Here is a 12,116-nt window from a genome sequence, read left to right as displayed (position 1 = left end):
AAGCCCATGGCTTCCTCCTGTGTAGCACATGCTGACTTTCTGGGCCCATCACTAGGAATGCTAGTCTACAAATGCCTGTATTTCACATAAAGTCTAAGGGCACATTACACCTTTGTCACCAAGACAAATGCTTTGCTTTCAGCAAACCAAAAATAAAAATCCCTTTTGGTAAAGTTAAACAGTAGCAAAGTGAAGAGAGTACCCACAAGCCACTGTGATCACTTGGTAGGCATTCAAAGCGAAAGGTATCAATTAGTAATTCTGACTCCTAAAGTGACTTTAATAGTTTAATGCTTCATTATAGAGCAAACTTTTATACATTTTTCAACATGTATACATTAAAATTTTAGAATGCCAAACCTTTGAAGTTCTCTTTTATCCAACTTAAATTACAAGCAAATTTTGCTACAAGGACTGCTTATTTCCATGGCTGACAATTGGGTAGGGCAGAATCAAGAACAGCTTTAAGTTTATTCACTTACACTAAAATCTGACTTTTTAATTTTTTATTTTTTAACCAACAGGTTCCTCAGCAGTGCTGATGTATTTTATCACCAAGTATTCCCAAAGTATTTCCCAGCAGGAACAGCTTACTAGTTAAAACCAGAACTGCAGATATTCTTAAGATAAACAGAAAACAAGACTCTTCAAAAACACACTAGAAATTTAAAATTGACATACAAAGTTTTTCTTACATGCTTTCAGCCTATACTGAAGAATTTATTGGAAAGGAGAACTTAAATCTGAGCCATGATTATGCAAAAGCCTTACACAAAAACTGTTATCGTTAAGACTACCCTTCCTTCAGTATTTCGTTGTCATCATTTGATTCCTTCCCCTTCTTGAGGGAAAACACTATGACATCCATCATCTAAATAAAGCTTATCTCTTCTCACTGGCATCAGAGACACCCACGTCTCCGTGCATCCCTATCACTTAAGTGGCATAGGTTTGGATGGCATAGCAACATAGGAGCCCGTAGCCTTCTACTTGTACAAGACTAGAAGGGTGTGTATCCCCCTGCTTGCTGCATAGGTGCATATCAAATGCCAACAAAGAGCTTTGTCTGGGATAATCTCAGTTTGCATCAATATAGTTTTGGTATACAGGGATGACTATGTAAAATTAAGGACTGCAAAAGTACCTGGAATTAACAATTTGATGATAAAACAGCAGATGAAATTACCACAACAAAACATTAAGTGAGGTATGTTAAGAGAAAAATCCCAGGAGTTGGTTATTTGGGGTTTTTTGGTTGGTGTTTTGGTTTTAATAGACACAAGGATGGGCCTGAACTCTGGATCTTGGAGTTGCACTATAAAGCTCTATAAAACCATCAGCCTGGTGATCAGCAGCAGCAAAAGAAAAATAATTTGTTACAGACTACTAAGAGAAGAACAGAAACCAAACCATCACTATGCCATTACATAGTATCTGCTTTCTCATCTTGAGCGCTTATGAACATCCAGTCTTGTTATTTCAAAAAGGATATAGGAGGATTAGAAAGCACAAGTGAGGAGGGCAAAAGGGTGAAGACAACAAGGAATAGCTTCATTATAAGATGGAAGGGAAGAGAGTAGCATTCTTCCTGGCTGGAAAAGATGTAACATAAATCAAGTGGCAGGTCTATAAAAATCAAAAGCTGCATGGGGAGAGTAAATAGAGAACAACTGTTGCCTGTTACTTCTGCTTCTTGTATTGGCAGAAATTTAGTGAATTTAGCAGCAACAGGTTAAAAACCAGAAGGAAGGTATTCCCCACAATGTGTAGTTACTCAGGGGAACTGCCTGCCACAGCACACTTGCCAGTGATGCAAGTCTATTCATCAGCTATTAAATACCAAGTTCTCATCCCTACTTCAGGCAGTCCCTGACTGTGACTCTCAGGTCACTGCAGGCTAGGAGAGTACACTGAGGACGTATCATTACAGTTTCCTCCGTTCTCTTCCCTGGATATACACTATCAACCACTGGCAGAAACAAATACTGTACACAGATGAAATCTGACATGGTACGACTGTACTTTAACTCTCCATACAATAGATTTCTTCTTTTGCTCTAATTCAGCACGCCATAGAAACGATCGGGCAAAGAATCAAGTCATATCACCACCCTACTTGTACTTAAACCAAATGCTAACTAAAAATAACATGCTTTAAAACAAAACTAAATAAGTTCTTATAATTTCAGACTTCTTGAAGTTCAGACTCATGAGACATTAGGCTATAAAAGAAAGCATAAAACACACAGGAGCACAGTGCTTAGAGGTCCTCAAATTAACAAGACAACAGGAGAAGAATTGTAATCTAGACTTTCTGGCCATAAAAATACCAACTATATAAAGTGTTTTAAAATGCACAGGCTGGCACTATATTGGCCTCTAATGCAAGCAAATTCCATTGAGAGTTCAGTGAAATGTCAAAAAGACACTTTATGAACCCTCTGAATCCTTTGAGGGTGCAGGGAATTGCTTAAGAGACAGCAATGCAAAAGTTCAACACACACTGGCTACCATCAATAAGGCCCTTCCCTGTACCTTTAGAAAAAGGCCCTCACTCCTTTGGGCAGTTTACCACCTTATGAATTACACCGCATTTTTACCACTGGTTTTATGACAGCACTTACTATTGTCTGCTTGCCAGCAGAATTCAGGCAGCACAGCAGTGAAGCAGATGGGCTCAGAAACTCTGCTGAAGCAACTGTTCTTAGCATACCAGAGCCTTGATCCAGACAGAGCTCCAGAAAGACAACTCCACTATCCAGGGCTTGTTGGGCTGTAACAAATGCTAGATGCCTTTCTCTGGTGCTGGAGTGGTGGTGGTGGCCTCACCCATGGGAGAGGTGCTCTGCCCAAGGTGCTGCTTCTTCAGTGGAAGGGGCTACAGGACAAAGTGGGCAGACTGGTACACAATGAGCAAGGGCGAACAGTAGGCAGACACATTTTCACAGAGACCTTACAGCACTGTAAGTCTGAGCCCCATGATGAAGGAAAAAGAGACAGTTAGGCACTGCACTCAAAAGATCAGTGGATGGAGACTCATCAGAAGGGGACTGAGGGAGGGACAAATCCAGTAAATTAGTGACTTGTGGCAACAGAAGGAAAGCCTGCAGATGTGCATTTCCAGAACCGTTATACTGCCTGGGATGCTGTTGAAAGAGTCTGGCCAAGTTCAGCTCTTAGACAACCACCCCTTGGCTATTCATTCATGTATGAATCAATGATACTGCCAGGTGTGAACCTGAGCATATGAGCAGTGACTGCGGAGCTCAGGGGGGCAGAGTGAAGCAGGGGGACCATGATACTGCTTTCCTCAATTGCTCCAGTGGGCGGGCAAGATTCAGGCAGGAGTGCACACAGCCTACCAACAGCTGGCTGCATAGCTGATGCCAAAGGCAGCCTTCTAAGACAATAGGACCCGCTTTGAGGAATGAGGGCTGCTGGCCAGGTTCTGTGTGACAAAGTGAGGCAAGTAGCAACACAGAGAGGCTCTTGCACTGCTTCCGTGAAATATACAGAAGGTGGAAGCGGAGCTACTCTGGAGGAACATAGAAACATCTCCTGAGCATGTGGGGAGGGACTCAGTGAACCCTGCAGTTCAATTTCAGAAGAAACAAGAGCAGCAACAAGAAAGGCACCTGTACGGATACTGGCAAAAGAAAGGCTGAAAGTAATGCAGATCCACTGCTCAGTGGGGCAGCAGACCTGGTGACAATGGGTGGAAAAGGCTAAGATACTCAGTGACATTTTTGCCTCCTCTGTTACTGGGTGCCCCAGATCAGAGACTGTAGGAGTGAAACTTCACATGCAGCTCAGACAGATTGGGTCAGGGATCTTTTAAGCCACTTGGACACGTGCAACTCCAGGGCACAAGACAGGAGGTGTCTGAGGGTGCTGACGGAGCAGACTGATCTTATTGCAGGGTCATTCTCTATCATCTCTGAAAGATCATAATGATCCAGAGAGTTGCCTCAGGATTAAGAAAAAAGCTATCATCAGAAGGAAAAGGAGGATCTGGAGAACCACCTGGCAGACAGTTTCACTTCAGTCCCTGCAAAGACTACGGAACAAATCCTCCTGGAACTCACATCCACACACAAAAATACCCCCAAAACCCAAAAGGGCAACTGCGAACAGACAGTACAGATTCACCAAGGGCACATTGTACTTGACCAACCTGGCAGCTTGCTTTAAGGAGAGGACTGGTTTGGTAAGCAAGGGAAGAGCAGTGAATGTTGTTTACCTTGATTTTAACAGAGACTGTGACAGTCTTCCAGAGTACTTTGTCAGAACTGAGTGCAACACAATCTGAAGAAGCGGGCTACCAGGTGGTTGGACTGCTAGCTGGACCACCAAACTCTATGGGTTTTGACCAGCTGACAGACATTCACCAGTGGTGTCCTCCAGAGGTCAAAACTGGAGTTGATACTGGTTAGTGTCTTTACTGAAAACCTGGGGGATGGAGCCAAATGCACGGTTCAGCAAGGTTGCTGGTAACTGGTTGTGGAACATGGAGATGATACCCTGAAACAGTACCCTGGGCTAGCCCTGGGTGGCCAATCCAAGGAACATCTGAGGGCTAGAAAAACAGGCAGGTGGAAAAGCTCAAGAAGTTCAATAAATGCAAGTATGAAGTCCTGTACCCAGCATGGAATAACCTTATTATCCATACAGGCCGGGTATCAACAGGCTAGAAAGCTGCTCTGCAGAAAGAAACCTTTGGAGCCTGATAGCGACTTTAACATGATTCAGCAGTGTGTCCTTACAGCAAAAAAAAGTCAACTGCACCCATAAGAAGTCTGGCAGCCACAGCAATAATCCCAAAATGCATGAATTTAATAATTGCCTTTGTTACTGAGTAATGTCATAAAAATGAAGATTTTTGCAAAACCAGGTATTTTCCTCTCTTCAAAATACTGGATAACAGATAACAAAACTTTTACACCATGGAAATAAAAGGAGTATAAAAAATACCTTCAAAAGAATAGAAACAGATGCTATAACTTACGAAGAATAAAGTGAAAGGAGGAAAAATCAGTATGTTCAAGCCTCATTACTTATGAAGGCCAAGTGATACCCCCCCACTCCAAAATCCATGATACACTGGACACTGCAGGAAAAAACCCATTATCTTTAAAACTACTGCTCTCATAAAGTGCATTACAGAATCACAGAATGTCAGGGGTTGGAAAGGACCTTGAAAGATCATCTAGTCCAACCCCCCTGCCAGAGCAGGGCCACCTAGAGTAGGTCACACAGGAACACGTCCAGGCGGGTTTTGAATGTCTCCAGAGGACGCTCCACAACCTCTCTGGGCAGCCTGTTCCAGTGCTCTGTTACCCTCACAGTGAAAAAGTTTTTCCTTATGTTAGTGTGGAACCTCCTATGCTCCAGCTTGGACCCATTGCCCCGTGTCCTGTCACTGGATATCACCGAAAAGAGCCCGGTTCCATCCTCCTGACACTCGCCCTTTACCTGTTTATAAACCTTGATGAGGTTTTACTTCACCACCTCTTTTATCAACACTGTTGGTATGGAAAGAATGCTTACTCTTTTCAGCATGACACACTATTCAGTCATTTTCATCTCTGAACCACCTTCAACTTTGTTTATACTAGTGACCAGTCCTCAATACAACTTTGCAGCAGACTTGACTAAGGACTTCATTGCTGTTATTCACCCAAATCAGGATTCTACGCTGGATGTGGCACCTAAACAGACAAAGCTGATGTAAAATTTGTTTTCCAAACTTTCACGTATGAATAGACAGAAGTTGGCACAAAGTAAGGGCTCATCAAAATCACGACACATTTGCTTTTTCTAAGCTATTAATATCAATTTAAACCAAATGAAAAGTGATTAACTGAACAGCGTCTAAGGAAAGATTGATGGCCTACACAAAATTCAATTTCCAGCCTCTCATTCTATTTAGTAATGAGGGAGAAAACACTGGCATACTTCAAGGTAATGTATTAGGCATATGTATGGATTTTTGAGCAAACTTTAAAAAATGAAGCAAATGTCATATGAACACTGTCTAAAACTCCATATTTCTGAACTATTAATGAGACCTATCCAGTTGAGTATGTCTATATCTGAAAAGCGAAGTGATGTCGGCACTAGACCCAGGTTTCAGAACTACTTTTGCTACTGTGCTGATGTTTCCATTTTTTTTCTTTCTACTGGCCCGTGCTCTGTTAAATTGTTTTTAGTGCTTGTTTGCAGAGAGCTCATCCCTATCATATTGTCACTAAAAAGATCGGTCTAGGGATAAACAAAGCATTTTGCTTTCAATGCTATAAAAACAAATGTAAAAAGCCATTCAAATCAGAGGGTCAACCCATCACCTGTGGAAACAGGGGTATTTGGTGTCTTCTTCACAGAAACACAAACACATCTGGTAAATGTCATCAGGCAAAAAAATATTGATGAGCTCAAGGATGCCAGTACTCTCTTCTTCCCAGAAGTTAACACAAGAAAAGTAGTCTTCATTGGGCTACACTTGTTCGATGGATTTTGAAAGGTTTTAGTATTCAAAAGTCATCTGTCTGGTACAATTCAGCCACAGTAAGTTCTGAAGAAGTGATGAGAGAAAACAGATCATACTAGTCTGAGCAGTATGAGAAAAATTCATTAAATGCAAACCTACTCTTCAGAAAAATCTGAGAAATGTAGGTCAGTAACATCAATTTCTATTCTTCTTGCTCTGTGTAGGAAGACTACACTTTTAATTCATCAAAAGTGAACTTTCAATTCATAAGTAAATTTTTTTTAAATTGACCATTTGAAAAAACTATCAATTATGTTTCTAAAACTGGTAAGCCTTCCAATAAAAGAAGAATAAAACAGAAATATAGGAGTAGCTGACTACACATGAAAAGCAAGGATGAACTTCATACCCAAAGGCAGAAGTTATTGGTTCATAAAGGTTTTCCTACAGATAAATTACAATGCATAAATATGGTTATAAAAGTAGAAGCTCTTGTGAGAGGAAAATTCAGCTCATCACATAGAAAAGCAATGCCAAAAATAGAACAATAGGTATGTACTCCATCCGCAATTTTGTCAAAGTGTTTATAATTGTACAGAACTAAGTTACTGTGCACTTGAACCTCTGATTCTCCCGGTTTAGAATCACAAAATAGTTTTGAGTTGGAAGGAACCCTCTTATCTAAGTAGTCTTTACTTAATCACTAAACTTTTATGGTTAGTTCCAATTACTTCTACAGACACATAGTAAGGAAATAACATTTCTAAACAGAGTAGAAACACTTTCAAAACCAAGCTCCTTCAGTTACTGCACGAAAATTAACTTAAAAGACATTGCTATTTTGGTACCTATACTTTTCAGAAACATCTTAATCACAATCATTTAACTTCTGAAAACAGTTTATCATTTTTGCAAATTAATGCTTAACGGTTTCTCAAATGAGTTTGTAAACAGCATGTACTATCTTGATTAAATCTCCTCAAAATTTTCCAAGAAATCAATCAAACAAGCATTTGGTCAACACTCTCAAGCAGTTCCTATTACTGCACAGTCCTTCCCAATTCTCTTCTCAATCAGCACTATTCAAATAAAAATTATCATTTTAAGATTAATAACTACCTAGTATGGCCCAAATATTAAATACACTAGAAATACAGTTTACCTCCATTTAATAAAGATTAAATACGTGAAAATCAATTGCAACAGGGACAAAGACATGGAAGTGATCAAACCCAAGATGAAAGAAAACCAACTGAGATTACCTGCTCTGGTAAAACCAGGATGGCCTGTAGAACCCCTTCTGTAGGGCCCAGAAAGAACTGCCACGTGACATTTCAAAGTGTGATAGCAGAAAAGTCTGGTAATTTACTACCCATACTACTTGAAACAGCCATAAATGCAAGTATATATTCAGAACGACAGCAAGTTGTCCAGATATATATGGTTAGTTTAACATAACATATTAATACTGCATTAACATAGTTTATATTAATGTAGTAATTAATATATCAAGACTGCAAATGTTGCTAGAACAGACTGAGTGAATGATCAGTGACAAAAGTAGATCAGAAGTTGAATAAAAACAACACAATTTTGATAAAATTAGAATAGCATAAATTTCATTCAATCTATAACTGACTCCAAAGGTACTGCTGTCAGCTAGTGCAGAATGTTTCAAATACAGCTCCCGCAAGGAAAATTGTTATTTAAGGTGAGGAAGATCAGGATTATACAAAAAAAATGTGGATAAACAAAATGATTACAAGAAAGACTATAAAGTTTTATAAAAAAAAGCTTAGTAGGCTGACGAGAACGCACCTTCGATAACCTGGCAACTATTTGCTTTAATAATCTTGGTGCTAGATCTATACAGGGAATCTTAAGACCTGTTGCTCTTAAAAAGGAGTAAGTGATAAGGTAAGAAGAAAGATGGGTTTGTGGACTGGAATAACAGAATCAAAATGACATTTAATAAATTATGTTCAATAGTATGCAGTGGAGTATGTAAGTGCTATCAGCTGAAGAGTTTTAATAAAGCAAAGGCTCATAAGCGTGACACTGAGCTGCTACTGGATAAAAGGCCAATGAGATTTCTGGATACACCATTTAAGTATTCTCCTTAGATATAAAACCAGAAACCATTGTACAGTGCACCAGTATTTCACAAGGGAAGGGCAGAGAAAGCGCGCTATGAATTCAGCAGTGAAGATGTTTCAAAGCAGAGCCCTGTGGATTTATGAGACCGCTGCAGGGGACTGGACACAGTGATCCAGGTGGTCCTTTCTACTCCCACTCCTCCAGCCTGGAATTCATAGAAGAGTAACGAACACAAACAAGAAGGCCTAAATTAACTGATTCCAGAAGCAAATGCAGATGCTAGATCTTTGTCACAAAACTCCTCCACACCAGCTCAGTGTTTGGGGTTTGTTTTGTTTTGTTGGTCTTTTAGAAGGAAAAAACAAACCCAAATATCCACACTCATGGATACCCGTAATGCCAAATTCTCCCAATAGATTGTTTTTGAGAATAAAAGATTATTTACAGAACTCTTCAAATTAAAGCCTTTGAAAGGCTTAAGTTACTTTTTTTCTCCCATACGTAGCCAATACCTTTTTAGACTGACTTTAAGAAAGCGCTATGTTGTTTGCAGGAAAAAACTGCAATGGGCAAGGTTTCAAAGGACCAGATGACAAATAGTAAAAGTTCAAAACCAATTTAATCCACAGATCTTGGATTTACATTCTTTTTACAACAATTTTTGCTACACAAGAAAAAGAATAAATTGATCCAGGAGGGACACAAAATATTCCCTATCAGAATATCACTGCAAATATTACAACAGCTCAAGAGGAGAGCTAAAATTTAGAAACCCAGAACACGATGAAAGTATAAAGACTACTGCTGTCATATAAATAGCTGAGATTCACTAGACTCCTATTCCATGATTTTAAAGTAGCTTTCAAATGACTGAGGCAACAATTTTATTTTTCTGTCTGCTCTCCAGGTTGAATGAAAATTATCTAAAAATAGAGAGACTTATTCAGCGATCCTTCAGACATTTCCATTCTCTCAACTGCTTTGAGATTTAAAATATACTTCTATTATGCCCAGTAAACAATCAGTATACATACCTTAATATCGACAATCCTGTACAAAAAAAACCCTATACAATTTTTTATAGTACTGCTTCAAATATTAATAGTACATTATTAGTTCAATTTAATTACAATGCATCACAAAATGAATACATAGATATATAGTACCTTGAAGCCAATAGCATAAGTTTTCACATAGGTTTTAAGTTACTGGGTATTACAGTCCTGGCAGGTAAGTTCAAACCACCATTATTCAAATCTTGTCCTTCTTACATTGAATAGCAGACACTGCCTCTCCTGACAGCTACAGAATAGGCAATCCTTTTAGGAAAGCAGATTTATAAGCTGATAGACAGTTATTTCTTTCCCTGAAACAACTGCAGTCTTAAATTGGGCTACTGACACCTCAGACGCTGACAGAGAGCAAACAATCCTCTTCAAAGCCATAGCTACTTCACATACACACTCTGGGAGGGCTACTGAGTGTGCTTGACTTAGAGTAACAGCCAGCTAGAGAATACAAACTGTATTTTCATCAGTGAGTATCAAAGGCAGCATGAAGACAATGAGCAATTCACAAGTGAAAAGCTTTTGTTATTAACAGCAGCAAGACAGGATTTTAACGTCAGTGCTAGCAATGCACCAAGCTCATAAATCCCTGACACACAATAATTAACGGCTGAAGATGCAGCAATAAGACCTATTTTAGCCTTCTGCTACCCTTTGCATAGGCCTAGAAGGCTGAGGTGGGATTTTCTTTGGTTTTTCTTTTCGGAAGATTCACAGTTGGTGACACAGTACTTAGCTTTTTCAGTACAGCAACACTCCTGCCAATCAGCAACCCAGAGCTATAAACTGACTCCAGTCTTTAATAAATCCCTGAAGAGCCGTGCTAGCCAGTCTTCCAACCCCAACACTGGAAGAAAAAAATCCAGGTCACATCAGCATCGGTGTTCTAGGTGAAGACCTCCATTTCCTCAATAAAAACAATTTTGTCATGTGAGCTACATATCTTGCAAGTTCATCATTACTCAGAAGAAAGTTTTTTAAAACTAAGTAATTTTAGCTTCCTTAACAGAGAGGAATGCCAGTTCCAAGGCTCTTTTAAGAAATAAATTTTGAGTAGTTCAGCTTTTCATGTTACAACAGGATAATGTCACAGCCATAGAGATCAGGCTATTAGTATACCATTTGCTGTCTGCAACAAAAACCTGTAAACACTTCCCAATATTTTAGATACTCAGGCTTGTGACATGATGTAACATAGCAAGAAGGCTTCTTGCCAAAAGCAGCATCACTTGGCCTTACAAGGCATATGTTTACTAAGACCAAATGCATGCAAGCAGTCAAGAAGTTCTAATAATCAAGAAGTCACAAATTCCAAAGACATTTTAAATCATCTGGCAGGTGCAAGACGAGCTATAAGTAGAACAGGCTAGCTGACAGGACTTCTAAAGTTAAAATTCCTGCTGAAAAAAATTAGATTTACTGTTGCAAGCAATCTTCTTTAAGAAATCATATGCACTAGATTAGACTATGTGGAAGTATAAAAACACAGTAAGCTGTTCCATATTCTCAGTGATCAAATTTTCCATCTTCCTTTGTACTATTTCTGCATCGTCCAGAAAATGAACTTTACTTCCAAAATTTTTTTAAAAGTTCTACATTAAAATGTCAAATCGCAAACTCCATTTTTACCAGCTGAGACTGAACTAAAATGAGTACTATCCTTATCAATAGATCACTCTTCATACAGATGTGTCAAATACTCAATAGAATTTTCTTGAGATAATACTTTCTTCAGTCTGCACATGTTGACACTTACAAACGTTGGGTAGCATTTGCTTTTGAAGTATTTTGAGGAAATAAGCAGGTTCTTCTTGAAAACACTGATGAACACAGACAAAGGGGGTTAGAATTTTCTCTCTAGTCTGTTATTAAGATAGAAGAGAAGAAAACTAGCACTCAGGTGTCGGTATTAAAGAAACACAAATTTCAAGGATAAATCTTTGACTATTTGAAGGTCAGAAGAATTCACCATCACCAAGCTAGTTACACATTTTTCATAGACAAATACCTAAGCAGACTATGAACAATCAAGTGAATAAATCTTTTACAAGACATTCTTGAAACCTTCCTCATATGTTAGGAGAAATTGTTAAATCTTGCAAGCGAAGTTGAAAATGTTCTCAAATATCCAGCCTCCATAAAACTTCTGATTATTCTTTAGATACGTATCAAAGCCAAAAGCTAAAGTGGAATAAAATTGTTCATTAATTCTTCAAACACTTTTAAAGACGGCAGAAAATTACATAGGCAAATAGTCATCATTAAGGATGAATCACTAATGGGCAAGAATTTGAATTAAAGAAAAGCAGAGTCAGCTAATTAGAAAAAAGATTATAAAGGAGATTTCTGGAAGCATAGGGTAAATTGCAGTGAATAGATTCAACCATCCTTATGTGAGTAACTGCAAAAACCTCTAATCCTGAAAATTTTCTATTGTTGATTAAAAATCCAGAAGGGGAACTTGA

General features: G+C 38.8%; 1 protein-coding gene across 1 annotated transcript in view; it reads right to left on the bottom strand.

The window, feature by feature from the left end:
* Positions 1–12,116, bottom strand: part of GALNT1 (polypeptide N-acetylgalactosaminyltransferase 1) — a 64,395-nt gene that overhangs the window by 45,305 nt on the left and 6,974 nt on the right. The gene's annotated exons all lie outside the window — the stretch shown is intronic.

This window comes from Leptosomus discolor, chromosome 8, assembly GCF_034619465.1.
Source record: "Leptosomus discolor isolate bLepDis1 chromosome 8, bLepDis1.hap2, whole genome shotgun sequence".
NCBI classification, from domain to species: Eukaryota; Metazoa; Chordata; class Aves; order Leptosomiformes; family Leptosomidae; genus Leptosomus; species Leptosomus discolor.
Note: the sequence above shows the minus strand (reverse complement) of the source record. Positions and strands in the feature narration are given on the sequence as shown.